Genomic DNA, 22,252 nt, shown 5'->3' on the forward strand with positions numbered 1-22,252 from the left:
TAGCAATGAAGCAAAACTGCAGCTATTTCCATGGAAACATGATTGTCATAACACTATAGCTAACAAACCATTTGTGCTGAGTCTTTCTGAAAATAAAAGTTTGAATAATACTTCAAAGTAAAGCTGTGCTGAGGTATACTTGTGTTTTTTTCAGTTGAGACTGGTTTGGGTACCTCACAGTGAGCTGGCCACTTCTCATTTCGGTTAGATGGTTGGTATGGTTGGGGAAAGCACTTTCACATGTACCAGGCTTCAACAGTGATGGTCGTAAAGTGAGTTCTTGTGCTGCAAAAAGAATGTAGGCTGGAGTGGACAAATTATGTTTAAAATTCAGTTCTTTGTAACTTTTTTCCTGTATTCGCGTAAAATGCATGCAAATTGTATTTCAGCTACAGATGGACTCCTCCCCTCTTCCACCTACACACTGTATATCAAATCTTAACAACTGAAGGGGTCAACACTGGTGAGTTTATCTTGGAGTGGGAAGCTCAATTCAGAATTATATGGGATCTGAAATGAAAGAGGCTGCTTGAGGAGGAAACAAATCCAGACAAGGTATGCTCACAGCACTAATGAGTTAACAGCCGGCCCAGCACAAAATTTGCCATCAGAGGGTCTGTCTTGCCTGTTCCCTTACTCTTTCCTTCATCTTTTCTCTTAGGAATGAGCATTGAGAATGTGGTAGTTCTAGCATGTGAGTGCTTAGTCTGAATGCATAGAGTTTTCTGGAAAAGTGCTATAAGACTCTTGCAGTTCCTCCCCAACAGGAGTAAGGAATACAGATTGCCTGGGGACTTCAGTGGATGCTCATACAAACCTAACTTCCCTCCCCTTCCACTCAGTGTATCACATATAACAAAGTGATTGCCAGTCCAAAGGAAAAACAGAGCAAAAAGTCAAACTGAAGTATATTTAGATAGTTAAAATTGTTGGGACTAGCCCAATGAGAAACAAAAAAGCAATTATGCCTAGGCGGCAGTCGGTGTTTGCCGGATCGCCAAAGTCAGCTGTAGGTTTAGTTTTGAAGTGAGTAGTTTCAGTTATGACAAAGGTTGATGGGGAAGGAGAAACTTCAGTGTCAGTGTGCTGTAGCACTGTTTTGAAACACCGAAGGACAACATCAATTTTAAGGCTTCTTTGCTTTAAAGAAGAGGGATTCTATCTCCTGCAGCTGTCTTACCTCCTTGTTTGCAAGTTCTTGGTTTGATCTGAACAGCATCATCTTTGGCTCTTCCCTGACTTTTATTTCTGACTGCTATTCTGACTACTTAATACCTTACAATCTGCTCTTGGGTCAGCTTTTCTTTGCCTTGCTGAACTCCTTACCTTGCTGTGGGCTTCATGAACTTCAGTGAGATTCTGCCTCAGTGTGCCCTTTTTCCTCGCTTTTCTGTATTTAGCACTCTAAAACTTTCCAGATACAAGTTTCATTTCTATTTAGCATTGCTTACAGAAATTCTCTTTAACTGCAAGGCAGATCCAGAAAGCTAGCACTTAGGTATGCATCTGATGTTTAATAGCTATCTGTAGTCTGTGAAAGGAATAAATATATTTCTTTTATCTGGTGAGGTACTTGAGTATATGCATATCCCTGTTGTACCACTTACTGTATTTGACTTTTAAATTCTTGCATATAAAAGCCAGCCTTCTGAAAAGCCCCTAGAACTCGATTCCTAGCAATGCTGTAGGCTGCATGCTGGGATTTGCCTTTTGCTCCTGGCTTACGGGTGCTTTTAAGTTCTCTGTGCTGATAGTTGTAATAACTGGAGGAACAGCTGGTGTTGGGATCCCACGTGGACTAAAGCGCAGAGTAGATCAGAAACCCAACCTTTCCTGCAGTGGGAACTGATGCCTTGCTTTTGGAGAGCCCGCTTCATTGAGTAGCCGTGGCATGGTGCCTTGGAGGGCTGGGAGCAGCTGCTGGGCTGTTAGCTGCCCTGGCATTGCACATCAGTCTCCTGAGGCTGAAGTCATGGGAAGGATCTGGACTTCCAGTTCGACCTTCCCAAGACCCAGGGGGTGCTAGCATGTGCTGAGGGGTGATGGTGGATGTGGGCTTGTACGTGACTGATATCCTTGAAGTGACAGGCACCTGTGAGTATCAGAAGGGGAAAAAGACACCAGTGAAATCTTCTGGGTGTCTCTTTTTAAAAGGTCCATTTATAAGTTAAATTATGCCTCCTGTATCAAAGAGATTTTCAAATGCTAGTTGTGAAACTGTTAATGCATGACCATCATTAAAGATAATATTTTTGTTAGCTGCGCTTTGCCTTCCAGAGTCTTCATGATTTGCTGAGCCCAGACTTCAGTGTCATCGGGGGGGGGTGGGGGGGGGTGGTGCCCCCACCATGTGACTAGTAATTTCTCAGAAAGATTATGTCTCTGAATCTTTTTTTAACCTCCTTGGCATGTGGGATGGTTACTCCCCTCTGAACGCTTGCTGTGTCAAGACTATCAGCTGAAGGGAAAGCGGGGTTCAGAGTAAAGATTTCTTCTTGCCTGTGGCTGAAATCACAGGGATACAGGATGCTGTTTCTACAGGTCAAGTTCAATTGGTGTGTCCTTTCCCTGTTGCATTCCCCGCGTCAGCATAGGCACCACAGTGACAAGGGAAGGCTGCTTGCCCCATTAGCGTCACCGCACAAGGCTTGTTCCGTTTCGGTGAAGCTCAAGCCTGCTATTAGCACTGTTGATGTGAATCTCTTCCACCTGACTCCTTGGACTAGCCAAGATCTTGTTCACTGACAGACCACAGTGTCTATTTGTCTTGGAATTGCAGTTTAATCTGTCAAAAAAACCAAAACCCCAAGGAGGCCAAGTGCTGGGTTTGGATGGCTTGAATTTCCTTGATCTTCTGCGTCAATGGGAAGAGCTTGGAGCCAGCAGAGACGCTGGGCACGAAGAAACAGGCAGGATATAAACTGAACGTGGTCCACAGCTGTACGGCAGAAGGAAGAGGGGTGTGAGGACCTGTGTGGCTCTCGAGGGGGGTGACATTGTTACTCCTCAATAACAAATAGTGGCTGAACAAAGCCTTTCCTTACCTGTGCCTGTGGAGCCTGGCTGTTTCCTTCGCGTAGGCTCAGTCCTTGGGTCTCCCAGGAAAATAGCACACGTGTTGAATTTTCCTGGCTGTTTATTGGACTGCAAAGCTGACTTAGACGATTGCAGAAGTGGTTCTCCAAGGGTAAGTAACAGTTTCCTTCTCTTCCTCCTCTTTTCTCCATCCCCTTGTGAAGTATTTGGGAAGGACGTGAAGTGTGGTCTTACACAGAGTTTATTTCAGCAGGATTTTGTGAACATGAACTTGAGATTAAATGCTCAGTGTTAAGCAGGTTGTGGTGTGGACTCTTGTGTATGCCCAGCTGATCAGAAATAGAAATTACGTCTGATGTGTCCCCCCTGGGCTGGAGCTTGTGCCCATGGCCAAACTTCCCAAAGGTTTTGAGTTGCTGAAGGATCTTTTGTGAGTGGTGATACCATAACACAAAGGCTGATAAATCCTGTGTAAAGATGAATAAAAGCAAAGTATTGCTGAAGTATCTCTTGTTCAGGGGGAATAATCTGTGTGTAATCTCTGCTATGGTGTATTTTTAAAAACAGGAGTTTGTAGTCAGTTTGATGTGTGTGGTGGGCGTTGTCATGACAGATTTCTAAAGGAACTGTCTGGTATGATGCATTAGTTGTCAGAGCCCTAGACGAGGATGATCCATCCCCTTCCAGATCCGTCAAGGCTCTAGCCAGTTGTCAGCCCAGCCGAGAGAGCGGAGCAATCGCTGAAGCCGGCCAGGTCCCCCCCTTTGAGTGGGATCTGAGTTTTTCTTGGAGGTTTCTGTATGTTTTCTTAAGCATGACAGACAGCAAGAACAAACCCTGCCAGGAGCTGTCGGCCCCCGGGGAAAGAGTTGTTTGTCTCGGTGCTCTGCTGAAGTTCTGCAGCGATGACTAAAACTCAAACCACCATGGGGTGGTGTAGTGACACCTTGCTGAGCGAGAGGAGGCACAACAAAGAGGTGGCTTTTTATTATTATTTTTGCAAGATGTGCTGATGTCCCTCAGCTTGTCCATGATATCCTGATGTCCTGTGGTCACTTTGGAAGACGCCTCATTTGTTATCTGAGAGATCAAGACCTCGTTTGTAGCCTGCTACAGCGGTTTCAGCTCCTGGTAAGGTTGGGGCTGGATCTGGGTACAGGGCTGTAATGGGGGGTGGGGGGGGTGGGGGGGTGCAGGTGGCGCTCCCCACTTCAGAAGGAGCTCGAGGGCATCACTCTTTACTTTTGCCTATTATAATTAGGTAGCTGACCAAGAGCTAATGCTTGCCATGCTGCTCTAAGAACCTCAGAGCCTCCAAACAGATCTCCATTCTGGGTATGTATATATAGGTTATTATATTTTTTTAATTATTTTTTTTAAAGGGCTTTGGAGCACATCTCTGGAAGGGCTGCTCTAACTTTATTCCAGAAAGTTGTGGAAGAAATTGCATGACCAAAAGGAGAGCAAGCAAAAGGAACCAGTTTACCACGTGGTGGCAATATGGAGATGCCACAGAAAGATTGCTTGGATCTGTGTTGCCCCTGGAGGAAATCTTCCTTCTAAAGAGAGACCTGAAGTAATTTTATGTCTTAAAAGAGAATGGTAAAAGCCTGAAATGTAAATATTTTCAGTTGTTCTAAAGGAAACAATAGGTATGGGAACAATACGTACCTATGAGTAAGCTGTGTCACCTTATGCTGTGGATGCCCGTAGCATAGCTATGTGGGACCAAACAAATGGAAAAAGCAGGTTACAGATTAGGGAGAACTTTTCTGAATGAAAGGGCACCAGGAAATGAATAATTAAGACTGAGCTAGAGGAAGCACAGCAGGAGGGGGATCGGCTGGAGGTAATGATAGCGAAAGGAAATGTCTGACTCCTGCTTTGTGCTCGACGGATGGATTTATTTTGTGGTGACTGGGATCACCACTTGAACTTCCAGTCCCAGGAGTAAACAATGAACAGGCAGAGAATAAACTCTTCTGGATTTGTAGGAGGCGGTGTGAACCCTCTTTGGCTGGTTCTGTTGTCATGCGAGACTTTCTCTTTCAGAAGAAAGTGTCACATATGTGAGCTGCATGTACCCAGCCTTTGGGTGACATCCCCAGTGGGTCAGTGCCTTGCTGGGGGGATCCTCCAAGCCTCCGCAGGCTGATGGCTCGCAGCACCCTTGGGAACACATCCCCAGCACTGCGGCACATCTCGCAGCTGGCCAGAGCACACAGTCTTCAATGGCAGGTTGTACGTAAGCAAGAGCATCCTCAAAACTGTCACCATTTTCCCTGCCCAGCTTTTGTGTGCTCCTTGCTCCTTTTTCTGCTGTGTATCGTGCTTGACCAAGAAGATGGAGCTGGAAAGCAGCTGGAAGCTGGGAACAGCAAAGACGACTGGTGCCATGGAGTCCTGGCTCCATGGGGCAAGTGATGGGGGAACCCCAGGGCAGGAGCAACATTTTGGCTGCTGTGGGGACAGCCAGGCTTATCTTTGCATGCTCCTCTCTGGGGCTCTACAGATGCTGGGCTACACAGGGCTGGGAGGGGAAGCAAGGCTCTGGAAAGGGCAGGTGGTGAGCAGAGCTGTGATCCTGCCCCAGGGCTCCTGCCTGTGCTGCAGCTGGCTAGATTTTTTGCCCCGTGAGTAAGGATAAAAACCAGTTTTGTCTTCAGGGCAGCAAATGTCAGGGTTTTTTCCCCTCTGCTTGCTGCAATGTAAGCCAAATCGGCTCTGTGCCTACGCCTGGTGTGCATGCCCCAGCAGGATCCCTGCTGGAGCTGCCAGCGAGGCAGGGATCGGCTGTTGGAGATCCTGGAGGAGCACACCAACCTGACCATGCCTGGCCTGACCTGTGCTGAATGACAGGTATGACCCATGGGGCTACCCACCTTGAAAGTGGAATCCCCACTGCTGAAAATACTGCAGGAAATACGTGCACAGTTTAAATTGCCAAATACATTGAATACAGGAGCATATAGAATAATCCCGCCCCTAAAGAAGAATACGGGAATATAACCTTGTTACTTAAATCCCAAATTGCCAAGTTTTGAGATAAGATGTGCTCCATAGTGTGTTTTGCTTCAATATGTTGATAACCTGTTTGCTCTGATAACTGTGAATAGGTAGAACAGTGTAACAAACCAGTTCAGCATTGCCTCCTGTAAGGAACAGAAAGACATTTTTAGGAGATTTTTCTAGACCCCCATGGGCTGTGGGAGGAGCTTGCTAGTCCCTACACGCAGACTGGCTCCGTCATGGAGCTGTTTCCAGATTCTGCTTCATCCAGGAGCAAAAACTGCAGTGGAGGCATGGATGTAGGATCCTGTTTTGAAGATTTCCCCATTCTGGTATCATTAACCCTACGCTGGCCCCTGCTATGGGTTATTTTGCCAGCTGTGCTGATTAGTCATTCCCTGTCCCCTTATTCACTTTGCTGTTTCTCCTCAATCCCTTCAATCCTGACACGTATTTCTATTAATCAAGCCCTTCCCCTGTCTGTTTTTTCTGGCTGGATTTGCAGAAGTGGTTTATTTACAAATCTCTCCAGAATTGGCCTCTTACAGTTAAAAGGGACACGGGTGTTGGTTGAAGGAAAGCTGATTTTTGACAAACTCAGCATGAGAATGAGAACAGATGGGGACTTTGATGAATTAGATTTTGCTAAATGTTGTCCTCCTGCAAATCAGCTTGGTTTTCCCTATTAGCATAAGAAGCAGGAAAAAGGATTTAATTTCTCTAAACATTCTCCTTAATGATCTACCTCTCCAGCTTAGAGATTTATATAGCTGCTTATCAGCAAAGCAGCTGAATTCTTCCCACAGAGAATCGACTGCAATTTTGAGTTGATTTCTGGCACTTCTTCCCTGGGATGAAAACTCTGCTTAGGAGAGGTGGTTGCTGTTTTTAAATGGTATCAATTCAGATTTTTATATGTTTTTAGGTTAACCGAGTAATTTTTTTTATTTTGAAAGGTCATGAGGAGGCACCAGCACATTCTGGAGGTGCTTTAGGCTCTTTGCCGCTCCCTGGCAGTGCTGCCAGCTCTCCTGTGCCCTGATGCCTGTGCCACGGTGAGCTGCAGGGTCCCCAAGCAGGGTGGCGGGTGGCATCACTCACTGGCCCTGTGCTCGGGGACCCAACCCACAGCACCCATCGCATCCCACACTGATGCAGGACATCACCTGCAAGGTTGCTAGAGCCGATGGGCATCATGGTAGGTGTTGTCCCACCTGCGCTAAGAGCTGCCTCTCTCTGTTGCTTTTTTCAGGTCTCAGCTCCTGGGGTGGAGGTTACAGGGTATGAACAGTGGTGTGACGCCTGTGCCTGCGCTGCGTTTTGTCCTCATCCTGGGGGATTTACAGCCTGGCTGGGCAGGATCCAAAAAGCACTGGAGGAAGCAGCGCTCTCTCCTCTGGGGAGAGCTTCTCTGCCAGGGGAAGGATGTAATGCTCAGCAACTTGCTGCTCTTCCTTTGTGGTACCTGTTCTCCTTTCCATCACCGCTCAGAAGTGCAGTCCTAAGGGCAGGCAGTGGGCAGGTGTGGGGGGACCCCAAGGTTCATGCCTCACCTCCGCATGCTCAGATGCTAACCTCACTGCACTGATCGCATTTAGGGGTAGTTCAGCTTGCCTGGAGTGGGGTCTGTGAGGGGGGACGAGGGCTCTGCCACGCTCAGGGATGGAGGACGGTTGTAGTAGGTGCCCTGGGATTTATCTGCTGTGTAGGCAAGTGGCTGAGAGAAAGATGGAGCGGAGGCAGCCCCTGGGGCTTTGCCAGGGCTGCTCACCACGTGTAGCTTTGCTGGGTTTTACTGCAGGCTGTTGGTGAAGCATGGAGCTAGCATGTTGTGGGTGCTCTAGCTCTTGATGCTGAATGCTGGCTTGTGCTCCCTCCAGCCCAAAGGTTGGCAAACACTATTTCCCTCTCTGCTTCTACCTCTGATCCTCTCCCATATCCTCCTGCTCTGTCTGCCACCCAAGGGCCAAAGAGATGCTGCTCTATGGATACCAGACATGGGTGCTGGGTTTGCCAGGGGCGCTGGGGATGGCAGAAATGACCCTGTTAAACTGCTCTTGCAAGGACTCTGGGATCCTGTTCCCCTGGGACTCCATGCTGTCTCACTGTCCCTTTCAGAGGGCGGGAGTCTGCAGGGAGATATTTTTGAAACAGCTCAGCTTTAATTATCCCTTCTGCCACTTGTAGGTCCGAGTCTGGATGGTGAGATAAGGGATCAGATGCCTTGAAGGAAACTGCTTAGCAGAACTGCAGGGATGGTGTGAGTAGCTGAGGACTCGCACGCACTGTGAGTAGTGGCTTGTGCTGGGGGACAGGGCTCCGTGGGCAGGGGCAACCTATGCACCCTGGAGGTCCCATCTGCCTCGTGGGGCAGTAAGCAGGGAGCGCCCGGGGGCTCAGCCTTCCCAAGGACACTGCCTTTCCTTTGACTCCTGGGGCTGAAGGCTCTAAGTCTTCATTTGGGTTTTTTTTTTCCCCCCCTCCTCTGTTCCCCTGAAGCGGCACAGCTCTGATTTATCACATTGGTCACACTGTCTTTAGCGTTGTCCATTAGTCTGAAACTACTATCATCTTCTGCAGTGTATTAGGTACCACAGCATCTCCTTTTATATTAGCCTGTCTTACCGTGTCCAAGTCACTGGATAAATGGAGACTGAAGCAAGCTGCTGCAGCCAACTGTCTGGTAGGCATTTTAATTTCCCGTGCTGTAGGCTGCATTGATCACAGAAAGCATACTGGGGACATGAAGAGCTGGCAGAGCATGGGAGGGAAATTTCCCCACCTGGCTATCACTGTAAGCCCTCAGCACCTCCCATCCTGCCTTTCCATGGCACCCTTGTAGTGGGGCTGGCAGGGACTCAGCACCCTGTCCTTGGCTGGTGCCCAAAGGTCTCCTCCACGCTTTGGTCTTCTGCTTCCCAGGCTGTTGCAAAGCCTGGCGCAGTGCTGCCCGTGAGAAGCCCACTTACCCAAACCTGCGTCTTCCTCCATGGCAGAGCAGGCAGGGTCTGGCATGGCTGCCCCTCCGGTTGTTCCGTGTGGGGTGTGTAACCTGGTGGCTGCTTGCTTCCCAGGGGAAGGCAGCTCTTTTTGCTGTTAAGTACTGAGTTTTGGTGGCTCCAGAAAACAGCTGGGCAGCAAGTTCCATTTTGGAGGCTGGGGTGGTTGCGGCTGCACCAGCAGCAGATCCTGGCTGGAGCTCAGCCTGCTGTGGCCACAGGCTTCCTGAGCTGATGGCTGGAGAGGAGGGAACCCAGGGGCTGCTAATCCTGTCAGACCTGTTAACGGCTCCAGAGAGTGACTCTGAAGGATCCCTCAGTGTTAAACCAGACCTTCCTAATTGAATTTCTTTTCCATTTAATTTCACCCAGCCAGAAGTAATAGGAAGGGGTCCAGGCATAGACTAATAGTCTTGGTGCCCAGGGCTGCATGCGTGCTTGCCCAGGCGTGAGTCAGAGCTTTGCATGAGGATGGGTTATCCACAAGCCTGGGGGCACGGAGGCTCTGGCCTCATCATTCTCCTCCAAGGGAAGAAGGCTTGGCTCCAGAGGTCTGATGGCTCTAATAGCAACTTGTCTCCGATGGTGGCCAACGCTGTCCCCAGGCTTGATCTTGACACCCGGCTGCCTCACCGCAGAGTGATCTTCCCAGGTGCTCATCGCTGCTGCAGATGGGGTTTCAGACTGCTGCTGGAGATGCTCGGGGGCAGGTGAGTAAGCCTGGAGAGTTGAAAAGCCAGCCTTTTAGGTAAAGCTGAAAATGCGAATCCCATGTGTGCTGATGACACCAGCCGGGCAATGCAGTGGGGAACTACCCTCAAGGAGCCTTCTCCAAACTGCCATAGTCCTATCTTTTGCCCCCTGCCTTGCTCAAACCATCCTGGAGAGCATCCCACAGAGGGGTGCTTCCCACCTTCCCGTTGAAGGATTTGTGAAGCAATGTGTTGAACCTTGCAAGTGAATAGAGAAATGGGAGGCACGTCTCCTGGGGAGAGACGTGCCAATAAATCCATGGGAGACAGATCCACCTAGCTGGAACGAGGAGCACTCAAATGCTGTTTGGCTTGAGTCTCTGGCAGGGTGTTTCGAAGAAAAGCCAGCCTGCAAGATTAAAGGTTTAGTCAATGACTGCACAGATGTCTTGGACATCCGAGATGGTTCATCCAAGCTGCGATCATGGAGCTTCCCGGTGACAACTGGGAAGGGGTAGATCATCTTTCATCTCTCACCCGGTGCCTAATTTAGTTGCGAAGGATGTTTGTGCATCTTCAGAGCCATAAATCACTCTAATGGTTAGGTTTTAATCAGAGATGGCAGGCTCGTGTGCTGAGATCGTATCACATATGCCGATGATCATCTCTTCTGTGGGATATGAGGCATTTGTGCATGTATATTGTGTGTGTGTACAGGACAAATTACTCAAATGGGCTCTTGCTAAGAAATTATGCTGGTTTAATCCTGAGCTTTGTGCATCACAGTTGTTATTATGTGAGAGAGAAATGGGAACAGCGACAAGCTTGTACTTCTAACGGGGGAGTGAGTGAGTCTTGATCAAGACTTTAGTGTGTGATCTGTATTCACAATGGCTTGTCTGACCGCTCCTCCTTGGGTTTTATGTCTGCTTTTCTGTTTTAATCATTTAATTGTATTGGATTTTCTGGAAGGAGAAAGAGTCCCTTTATGTGAACTCCTCCTATAAGACTGAAAAATGGAGTTTAATTATCTCCCCTTTATTTATTTATTTAAATGCCAAGGGCTTGCAATCCTTAGCAGGTGCTTCTGCAAAGCTGCTCTCCTTGACGGGATGCTAAAATGAGAAGCTTCCAGGGGACATGACTCATTTGCAGTGTGAGTTACTTGTTCTGCTTCACTGAAAGCATAAGCAGTATCAGAGGAGATGTGATTACTCACGGCTGCTCTTTCAGTCAGTACTGAGCTTAGAAACTATGCAGGCAGCACAGGCGCGATCCGAAGTGCGGCTGCATGGTGAATTATTGATAAGGGAATAATAGCAACTGGATATAATCTCCTTGCGGAATATGGGGAGTAAATCTTCTCTACTGTACAGGGAGTAAATCTTCCCGTTAGAAGAACACTTCCCAGCCAGGGGAATAACGGCAGCGGGAGGTTTTCCCTGAATGAAGAGCATACAAAAAGAGGCCCTGGGACATCCAGCATTGCAGGGAAAGGATTTGGCTGCAAGAGAGACTGTTTGACTCACACACTCACTCTTCGTTTGGGAACTTCTGTATACTTAGGTAAGAGCTGCAGGTCCTCCAGGAGAAAGAGGTCATTTAAACTCTGGAATTAAAACAGACATCCCCTTACCTGTCAGGGCAGGTAGAGAGGAGTGGGTGGCAAGATCAGAAATGGGTAAATGGGGATTCCCTGGGCTGCCCTTGTCTGAGCTGGTGGATCAGATGGCCCAGGGTTAGCCTGGTGTTGTCCTTCCAGGAGGGTCCATCGGCCATCCCAGAGACCTGATGTGCGCAAAGCCTGGCACCTTGCATTGCCTGCTCTGCCACGGCAGGTGGACAAAATGCACAGGGGTGTTTTGTGGCCCAGGCAGTGTCCCAGCGCTCGTGCTTTGCCTCCCAGCGCTGCCGCATGAAAGCAGAGAGGGGGAGATTGTCCCCTGCCCTGCGCAGCCTCCGATGGCCAGGGGCTTGTGATGGGGCATCACAGTGCCTAAGTGCCCTTTTGTCTGTGCTGCTGCTGGGCTTGTCTCGCTGGGGATTTAAGTGAAATGTAGACTCAGCTCCTCCTGGATGGATGGGAGAGGTTGTCCACTGGCCCTTTTTAGTGGCCTATTATGGTATAAGGAATACAAATGTGTGTGTCTGGGCAGCTGGAGCAGAGCTGCAGTGCTGGGGGAGGGGATAGCATCACCGGCTGGCTAGGGAGGCAGGAGGGCTGCAGTGCAAGCCTGGCCGGCAGGTAACTTTTTTGTTTCCAACTTAAATAATGCAAGCATGTCTGCTGGTTTTGGTAAGCTTTTCTCCCAAAGTGGTTCACTGCGCACAGCGGAGGAGAGGGGGATGTCTCATCATGCCCTGTAAAGGATGAGAAGTGCCCTGTGGCTGGAGCTGCCACGCTTCAGATACGCCGTGGGCTGGCATGGGGCTCGTGGATGCACAGAGCGATCTGTCTGCAGAAAACACACGGGAAGGGCAAGGCTGGGCAAATACTCTTGATGAAAGGACCATCTGTCAAAAACATGTGATTTACACCAACCTGATGGTGTTTGGAGAACCAGCCTTGCTTTACTGGCTAGCCATCTGGTTGTCACAGGCTGAGTTTGCACCAGCAGGGAGGGAGGGACTTTTTCAGCCCCCCAGGGCTATGTTCTTCATGTTCGGTATTGGAGAACAAAACGCAGCCTGTGATTTGGGGAAGGTGCATTCATCTCCTCATCTTTGTATGGATTTCTTGCTCTCCCCATGGTAGACCACAGACTGCCTGGTGGGTTTGCTCTGACCTCTAAGGGCAGCTGATGCTCAGCTGAAGAGGATACAGGGCTTCACCGTGTCCCCAGCATTTTCATTTCCTCAGCTGGAGGACAGAGAGGGTTATGTTGGCTTTGCTGCCACCTCCAGCTCAGCTGCTTTGCTTGGGGGGAACCTGTTGCAAAGTTGGGGTGAGTTGGTGCCTGGGGAAAACTCAGCAAGTATGAGATGACTGCCCCACCTCAGGAAAGGGAAAATGTATCTGCTGTTGTGATAGGACAAGGGGTAATGGTCTCTAAACTAAAAGAGGGTTGATTCAGGCTAGATATAAGGGAGACATTTTTTTTTATGCTGAGGGTGGTGGGACACTGGCACAGGTTGCCCAGAGAGGTGGTAGATGCCCCATTCCTGGAAACATTCAAGGCCAGGTTGGACGGGGCTCTGAGTGACCTGATGGAGTTGCAGATGTCCCTGCTCGCTGCAGGGGGGTTGGGCTAGAGGGCCTGTAAAGGTCCCTTCCCACCCAAACCGTTCTGTGATTCTGTGAAAATGAAGCAGCACACCTGAGGTTTTGCAAGGCACCTGTAACGGAGCTGTAAAGAGAACTTGGATCTAACAGGCTTCATACTGGGAGTCATAACCAAAATATACTTCTCGCTTCTGCAGGCAGCGAGTTCTGCTTGGCTCTGCTGTCTGTGCCAGTGCCTGGCCTCCGGAGAGCCGGACTAATTGCTTGCTGCATGGTGCCACTGTGCTCAATAGATGGATTGGAAGATTGCAGCCCAATTGAAACCAGTGGAGTGATTTGGGGACTGGTTTTTTTTGTTTGTTTGTTTTTTAAGTCTTAAGTGCTCTGATCCCATGTGGGAGGCTGTTACTGCTTCTGAACTTCTCACTGCTGTCAGTGCTGGCTTTGCCAGGAGCTGAGTGATCACTGCAGACCCACCATGCCATTGCAACCATCCTGAAGCGTGTCAGGTACTGAGGATGTGAGCTCTGTGTGCTGATGAACACTTCTAATTAGCGTATGCTGAGTATTTGACGGTAAATAATACAACAATGTCAAAATGTCTCAGCCATTGTCTGTGCATCCTTCATCATTGGTGCTTGTTGCCACCTTTGTGAATACGATGGATGGAGAACAAGGTCTTGTATAAAAGGATGAGCGGGGGGTACAGTAAGGGGAAAACTTTTTGGCATGGAAAAGCTGAAGACAGACTCACTGGAGCCATTACTGACCCTCCTGCCGCCTTTAGCTGTGCTGGGTTTTTCCCATTCACATGCTGGTGTACCCGCAATCATGCTCCTTGGCTGTGTGCGTGGCTGCACTGCGGACCGGTGCGTGGATGCTCGCACTGCAGACCGGTGTGATGCGTGCAGTGTTGTCACTTCCCTAGCTGCATTCTTGGTGGGGGGGATGGGGGGGGCGGATAGACTGGGGACCACCAGTCCTGAGAGCTGCTCCTGCAACAGAGCAGGTGACACCTGGACTGAGCTGACACTCAGTCCCTGATGATGACTGCAGCAGAGGATTGCTGCAAAACCAGTGTGTTCCCAGTTTCCCCTAGTTTGCAGGCAACTGGGGTTTAAGTGAGCTGTAGAAGGTCATGTTTTCAAGCTCAGGTGTGTACACAGGTAAGAAATCTGGGCTTTGTGTGGATCAAATGAGTTTCCAGTATCCCTGCTGCAGACCTTCAACGTTAGGGACTGCTAGGGCCCCTCTGGGCTCTGGTGCCAACCCTGTGTTTTTTCAAGTGTTTGGCTGGGTGCTGTCTGGGGCATCGTCTGTCACCATGCATGGCTGGAAGGGGTGCTGGGGAAGTTTTCCAGTTGCAGGGATAGTAATTTTGGGGGTTGTGGCTTGGCTGTGCTGCCATGGAGAGCCACATCTGGACTGTATTTCTGGGAATCTATAGAGCTGAGCTCTGTGTTCTCACTCAATTACAGTGGGACACTTGTCAGCAATTTCTTGGTTTTATTTCCTGCAACTTTCCAAACTCGGTGGGGTTTTTTGGGTTTTTTTGGGTTTTGTTGTTTTTGTTTTGGGTTTTTTTGGAAAAAAAAAAAAAAAAGAGCAGGGGAAAGAAAACCCCAACAAAAACTCCAAAGCACATGACATGGGGCTGAAGTTCACCAGGAGTGGACATTTGTCTGGACAGGAATGAATAAACTTCTGCTGTAGTGGTGTGTGTGCAGGAAGAACAAGGCTGCCTAGAGAGGTGGTCAATGCCCCGAGCCTGTCCATGTTTAAGAGGCATTTGGATGATGCCCTTAATAATTTGCTTTAACTTTTGGTCAACCCTGAAGTGGTCGGGCAGTTGAACTAGGTGATTGTTGTGGGTTCCTTGCAACTGACATAGAATCACAGACTGGTCTGGGTTGAAAGGGACCTTAAAGACCATCTAGTTCCACCCTCTTGCCACGGGCAGGGACACCTCCCACCAGCCCAGGTTGCTCCCAGCCCCATCCAGCCTGGTTTTGAGCACTCCCAGGGATGGGGCATCCACAGCTTCTCTGGGTAACCTGTTCTGGGCAACATAGTCTACTCTATTCTATTCCTGCTGTGGATAAGAGATGCTCAGTGACATGTTTTGGAGCACCTTCAGACCTTTCAGGGCAAAAGTGGCCAGCAAGTGACGCAGAATGCATCTCCCTGATACTCTGGTCCCTGCCTGTGCTGTGCATCACCCTCCTGTATGGGCACTGGAGATGGGATAATCCTTTAGCCAGACGTGTGCAACAGAAAATGAAGGTCGTCGTTCAGTAATCTTTGCCTAAAAGCACATAATTAATTCTGATACATTGAGATGGGAACTTTAAATTGATTTAATGGCAGGTGTAAAAGAAGAATACTCAAGGGTTGCCGACATCTGCAGTTTTCACTGCCCTGATATATGTAGGAGCTTTTAAATAATTACATTTTGTTATTGACACTGTCAATGCTAACACATATATTTAAAACAGACCAGTGCTGAATTGTGCTTTTTTTTTTTTTAATTGAACCAAAGTGATCACACTTGGAGAGTTTCTTGTTTTTCAAAGAAACCCTTGAACCAGCGGAGCTTGTTGTCCTCTGTCTCTCATCTCGTGAGGCTTCATTTCATCACCTTCTCCGGAAATAGACTTAATGTTTAACATTAACAGACCTCATAGATGTCACAGAGCAATGATAGTCAGTGTTGGACCTTAATTCCCCCCCAAATTTGACACCTGTTGATGCACTGTGTTGGAATGAGCTCTGCAGAGTCATTGAATCTGGCTTTTGCCAGCACATTATCTTTGTGCGTGGGCATTAGATCAAACCCCATTTATCAACGCGAGATCACAATCACTTGGCTCCAACGGAGAGAAAATCCCTCCTGGCCTGGAAAACATTGGCAGCAGGTTGGCAGAGGAGGCAGCCGGGCAGCTTTCAGCCCTCCTCCTGTGTCGAGGCTTGGCTCTGCTGCCATCAGTCCTTCCCTGGAAAGCTCTTGCCTGGTTGGCGGTGTCAGCCAAAACATCGACATGCCCTGATGTCTGTAGTGTTTTTTTCTAAGCATTTGGCACAAATGTGCCTCCTGCTGAAATCACTCAGGTGTCTTTTCTGTATTTGGACAGGGATGAGCATCTTCAGTGCAGGCCTGGATCAGTGATCCTGTTCCTCAGGAAGACTGGCAGGAGACCAGGCTACCCAAAATGTTTTCCAGCACTTCTGAGCAGGTACCAGGAGGATTCTCCTCTGCCTGGGAGGACAGCTGAGAGCAGACCCTGCTGGAAAGAAAAGTCTAGTCTGCTGCTGTAACAAGATCGTTTGGGCATTTTCCTTCAGGTGATGCTACTCAAGGCCATCTTAGGCTGGTCAAAGCAAAAGTCTGTGTCCTACCAGCTGGTGGGATGGAGACAACTGCTGTTCTCCCTTTCTTATGTGCAAATCAGCACATCCCAACCTCATTCCCAAACTTCCATCTTCCTTGAAGCACCGACACCAACAGAGCTGGATTGTGTTCAAGGCTAGCCACCTCATGCATCTAATAAAAAGCCCCTGTAGGTGCACATCTTCTCTCTGGCAACAAGGGATGCAGCAAAGAACCGTGGGACCCCCATGTCCACAGCCTGGCTATCAACAAGGTCAGTGGTGTCAGGATCTCCTGGGCTGGAGAAGCTGCACTAGGAACCTCATGCTAAATGACTATAGAGCCATCATTTGTGAACCTGTCTTTTCTTGTTTTGAAATGATGAACATTTTTGGTCTCCACAGTATCCTGCCCAGAAAATTCCACAATTTAGTGATGGGTCTGTTCTTCAGTCAGTTTTAAACCAGACACTTGATAACTCCTTCAGCTGCCTTAGTTCTTGTATTTTGAGAAATGCCAAATCACCTTCTTCACACCTCTGGCATCCCCTTGTTGGTCCCTGCTGTGGGCTAGACCTGGTTTTCATAGTGTTTCCTGCCAGCGTGCCTCTGTGCCTTGGCCATTTCCAAACCACATGCGGAGTATTTCACTCTGAGCCCTGCTCCCAAGTGAGGATGTGTGCAAAAGGAAATCAAGGCATTCCTGCAATATTTATCATACAGGGAAGTTCAGCATCTGTTGTCTCCTCTGAAGCTCCCCAGGACCAGCCTTCAGCTGCTTTTGCAGGTCACCTGTGTCACTTCAGAGCTGCTGCTCCACTGAGCTTCGTGGCTGCCCAGAGAGAAGGTGACATCAGCACCTCTGAGAGCTGCTCTGCATCCTGGGGCTGTCCCATCGTGCAACGTGGTGCCGTAGTAGCACAAGAAAGTGTTGAGGGATCTAAGCTCATCTACCGTGATTTATTTTCTTTCTTCACCTGCCTTACAGAAATCCCCACCCAAAACCCTCACAAATTCTGGGGTTTGGTGCCTGCCTTCTTGTCTCTTCTCTCCTGTTTGTGGTTTCTGCACAGGACCAGGTTTTCACTGCTCTGATGGCTCTGGGGAGTGTAAGATGTGGCAATCACTGCCAGTATTTGGATGAAAACCTGCTTCTGGTGGGTCTATTTCCCTCATGCTTGAGGTATTCAATACTTCTAACCTCCTCCTCACCCCATTAGAGCTCCCCCCTTGCACTTTATCTCCCAAGTTAATTTGTCTTGTGTCATCTGCTCACTCTTGCCATGCAATTTTCTTCAAGGCTGATGAGGAAGCACCTGACAGGAATCCTTTCCCATCTAAGTACCTGCAGACCTTCATCAGTAAACCCAAAAAAGCACTGCCAGATGAAGGTTCTGGAGCCTTATTTTATCAGAAAGCTTCTCTGGCTTGCAAATGTTGCTGACTCTGACATCCCAAATCCACCCAAATGCTTCAAGCATCCCAGGGGATTGCTCAACAGGGATGGAGCTTGATCTCAGAGAAGGTATCCCGCCCTCAAGCATCTCCTTCAGCTCTGCAGTATCCCATGGGGCACCTGTACCACCGCAGGGGTGAATGGGGTGCCCCATGGGAAAGACTGGGGCCCTATGGCTGGCTGAGGCTCTGATGGGGTGCTCACTGCTTTGCATCCAACGGAGCACCCAAGGGTGTGTTTATTCTTGGCACTGACTGGCTGTGTCTCAGGTTTTGCCCTCTCTCATTTGCTGGTCTGAGATGTCTCATTCGGTCTTGGAGCTGCTCTGAATTGCAAATCCTGCTTCCAGTCCCTGATCCCAGCTTCTGTGTCACTGTATAATTCATGGCCCCAGGGACAAGGGGTTCAAGTACAGCCCAGAAGGAGTCATGGCACGGGGAGGGGAGAGGAGAGCAACGAATGTGTCTGGGAACGTAACACCCTGCTTTTAGCTGATAGACCATGGCCATGATTTGAGCTGTGTGCAATGCATCACCATCTCCCTCCGAAGCAGGATATGATTAAGATGGTGTTTTGCTTAAAAGCACCGTGCCAAACAGGGGTCTCTGGGGTGGGAGGCACGGTCTGGTGGGGCAATATCCAGTGTACTGCAGCCAGGCCAGCCACTGCAGGCTCCTCACCCACAAGTTTGGCGTTGTCAGGCTTTCTGGGCAGTTTTCAAAGTCTGAGGATAATTAGCTGCAAGGGACTTCTGCCAGCACTGGGGGAATCATCTTGGAAGTGATGGCTAAATGGGGAGGAAGAGGAGGAGGGGCCACCCTTCCCACGCAGCCCAAGACACAGTACCCCTCTATTCCCAGTCCGAGAGTAACGTGCACCATGTGTGGGGGATGCTCTTTCAAGATGCTCTCCAGCTCGCTGGCTGGCTGGGGGATGGCCATCATGCAAGCACAGCTCAGTGTCACCACCACGACAGCAGAGGTGTGGGAGGAAAGAGCTTTGTCCCTATAAATTTAATTCCTTTACAGGCAGTGTCACCTTGGGGCTGGCAGGTAGCAGCAGCTGGAGAGCTGGGCTGTAAATCACTGCTGCCCGGTGTTTTTCCGCTGCTCCCCCTGCTTTGGGTCCATCAGCGGTGAATCAGAGTGGCTCCAGATGACAGCGCTCAGGTTTGCTCACCCATGTGTGTTTCCAGGATTTACAAGTACAGGGGTGAGAGGTTGAATAGAAACCAACTGCTCTGCTAACTGGGGAGGCTGCAGCTCTGGGAGGAGCTGGGGAGGGGCATGGTGTGCCCTACGGGGGAGGTGGGGGGAGATGCAGGTGCCTCTGTGCGGGGACCGGGCACAGCTTTGCTCTGAAGGAATCAAGTGAGATGGAGCTGTGCCTTTGGGAAAAAGAGGGGGAGAAAAGAACAATCCAGTCTTTGAAGAGATTCTGAAAATAACTGATTTTTTTTCTTTCTTCCTTTTCTCTTTGCCTCCTTGTTCTCTCAGACGTGTGGGATGGGGAGGTCCCATGGGCTGGGCAGTCTTTGCTTTGAGAAAGAGGAGTTGATGGCAAGGGCAGGAGCACAGGGAGGGGAGATCCTACTGCAGGCCCCCAGGGGATTCATTCAGCCCTTCTCTGTTTGCCCTTAAAATGGGCACAACGGGATGATTTGGGTTTCCTGGTGTTTTGCAAGGATACATTTTTTACATGTGATGTTTTCAGTGACCTCAGTAATACTTGTTGATGCAGAGCTGGCACTTGCTGCAGTCAACAGGATGGGTAGCATCTCTGGATGCTGGATCAGGTCCTGGATGTGGTCTTGGGGGATGGCTGGTGTCCCTCTGAGCCTGGAGACCCGTGGCTCTTCTGATATGTCACATCTCCCCTCCAAGGCTTGAGCTATTCAGCAGATACATCTAACAGGAATGCAAAGGGGATTGGGAAAGCAGCTTCCCCGCAGGACAGAGGGGTCTGGGCTGGGACCAGCAGCCAGGCTGCACAGACCTGGGGGCGAGGAGGAGGCAGGCGAAAGCAGACCCTACATCCAGCCCACTCCTCCTCCAGGAGCAACTGGGAAGTTTCAAGCTCCTGCCTGGGAGGTGCAGGGCTGGGTGCCCCTTGCCCCACCAGACCCTGGCTTATCTGCAGCAAGGACTGGGGGTCATTTTAAGCCCTTGTTGATATGACTTACCTGTGAAGCTCAGGGAGGAAAGCAGAGCCAAGCCAGTCTGGAAACAAGATGCAGCAAGTCTCGCAGCAGAGTCCTGAAAATCCTCTGATCCATATTGGGGTGAGAACTCGGGGGGGACGACAGCAGAGCAGAGCTGCTTCAGCTCTTCTGGGTCAGGAGCAGCAAGAGCCCTTTGTGGGTGCTGAGATGCTCTGCAGGAACAAAGGCTGACCTGAGCTGGGAGGAGAGGACACGTGAAGATAGGAATGTGGGGGATTCCGTGCTATTGCTTGAAAAAGCCCAGAGGAGGCAGAGCTGAAATCTCATTTGAAGCTCTGCTTCATGCTCTTTTTTTCCTGATTTTAATTGGTATTTATCTGAAGCCTCAAATTCTGCCTTTATTTCATATTTGTGCCTCTTTGTGAGGCCCTAAGAGTACAAGTCTCTGGGCCTTGGAGAGGCAGAGTCAGCGTGGTGGTGGGGCAAAGGATGTACCAGCCTGGGCATGGGTAAAGGGACCTCTTTATCCCTCAGCCTTGGATGGGGAGCTCTCACAGCTTGGCGTAGGGCAACAGTGAGGGAGACGTGTTTGTATGTGGTGGTGCCAGGGTTCTGTGTGCCCTCTCTTAAAGTTATTAATAAAAATCATAAATGTATCAAGATCAATCCCTGTGACAGCTTGGCTCAATACTTCAGTGCTCTCTTCTCACCTGTCTCTTTGAAGGGATTATTTTAATATGCACATCGCCCCTCAGACATATGTAATGAGAGGTCAGACCGGATCCTGCATGCTTTTTGTCTGCAAAAAATGTGCCTGCAGCCGTGCTTCTTCCTTTCTCCCTCCTTGCAGGTCTGGCAGAAGATTCCTCTGTAGCTTCTCAGCTCCCGGGCACCCATGGTGCATCCCAACCTCATGCTGTGTCAGCTGCTGTGACTGGAGAAAAGCCGTGCACTGAGGGCAACAGACCTGTGCCAAGGCTGTGGGGCCAGCGAAGACCCCAGACCACCTCCCCCCATAGGTGAATGTCCCTTCCCTGATGGGTGGGATGGTCATGGGGAAGGTGAGGAGGAAGCTTTCCGTTTTAGCCCAAGCCAGCCGTTGGATTTGGTTCAGATTGGAATGGCTGGGCAGATAGTGTTGATCTCTTGGGAAAGCTCATCTGAGAAGGTCCCTCTTCCTCCATCCACTCCCGTGGAGGACATGCCCATCTTGCTGCCAAACTGGAGCTTGCCCTGAGCTACCTGCTCACCCTGTGCCAGCCCTGCAGAATGCTCTGCTCCTGGCACTGGTGGATTTGGGGGTGGGGTCCCATGGCAGCGAGGCTTCTGGGGGAGCCGGAGTTACTGGTGGCATGCTGCACCCCAGCAGAGCTGGGCGTGGGCTTGCAGGGGCCCTGGGATAGTGGCCATGGGTCACAGCAAGTGGCTGGTTTCCTTCTTTCCATCACAGGCTAGAGGGCCGGGGCTTGGTTTTGTTTGTTTTTCTCATCCTTGTTTGAAAACTCATTTACTTTAATAACAGCTCTGCTGATGTTTGAAAGACAGGTTTCCCTTTTCTGAGCAATTGCTTGTCTCAAGAAGCAGACTCGGTGGTTCAGGAGGAGGAGGAGGGAACCCCATGTGATTATTTTTTTTTTCCCCTTTGTAGACATCCTCTTCAGCCATACCCACTCACCGTGGAGGGGCTGGAGCAGCCCAGCTGCAGGAAAGAGCCGTGCCATCAGCATTTTGTGGAAATGGTGATGTCACACCTGTACAATGATTTGGGAAAAAGATGGTAGCTCACGGAGAGCTGATGACAGGTACTCTGTGGCATGACAGAGAAGCGTGACCCAGCCTCGGCACACGTGATGCAGCAAGCATGGGTGCACGGGAGTCATGGGGACCTGAGATCAAAGCCACAGCCGCACCAAGCTTTCCCAGCTAGATGTGGTTTTCGATAAAGGAACTGGGCAATTATTGCTCTACAGCTCCACAGACTATATGCAAATTATTATTATTAAATTATTATTAAATGATTGAGAAGGTGTGAGGAAGAATTTGCACCAGGTGGCTCAGCCTCAGCACCAGGGATGTTACACCTTGATGGGAAGGGAGGTTGGGCGGTTAGCCCACCTGAAGAGGGGCATCCCGAACACCAGGACACCCATCATTTTGGGGTAAGACTATCTTTGAGGAGATGTTTACCATCCCAGCGTGAAAAATAGGATGTGATGAAACACAGAAGACTATCTCCATGTCCTCAACTGCCACCCCATTATTTCCAGGTCACTGGGAAGGCTGTGAGAAGGGGCTGGCACAGGAGCCGGT

General features: G+C 49.6%; 1 protein-coding gene across 19 annotated transcripts in view; it reads left to right on the forward strand.

The window, feature by feature from the left end:
* The window catches only part of TMX1 (thioredoxin related transmembrane protein 1), a 31,079-nt gene extending 9,118 nt beyond the window's left edge, over positions 1-21,961 (forward strand). Inside the window, exons 8-13 of one of the 19 annotated variants that reach the window (XR_013929471.1) lie at positions 390-7,100; positions 7,298-8,728; positions 9,650-9,754; positions 11,113-13,468; positions 20,793-20,961; positions 21,591-21,961. The gene's annotated coding sequence lies outside the window, so the exon portion shown is untranslated. Of the gene's footprint in view, positions 1-389; positions 13,469-20,792; positions 20,962-21,590 lie in introns of all 19 variants that reach the window. The other 18 variants (XR_013929474.1, XR_013929476.1, XR_013929465.1 and 15 more) reach the window with 18 other exon arrangements.
* Positions 21,962-22,252: the final 291 nt, after the last annotated feature.

Source organism: Falco punctatus (genome assembly GCF_963210335.1).
Source record: "Falco punctatus genome assembly, chromosome: 7".
NCBI classification, from domain to species: Eukaryota; Metazoa; Chordata; class Aves; order Falconiformes; family Falconidae; genus Falco; species Falco punctatus.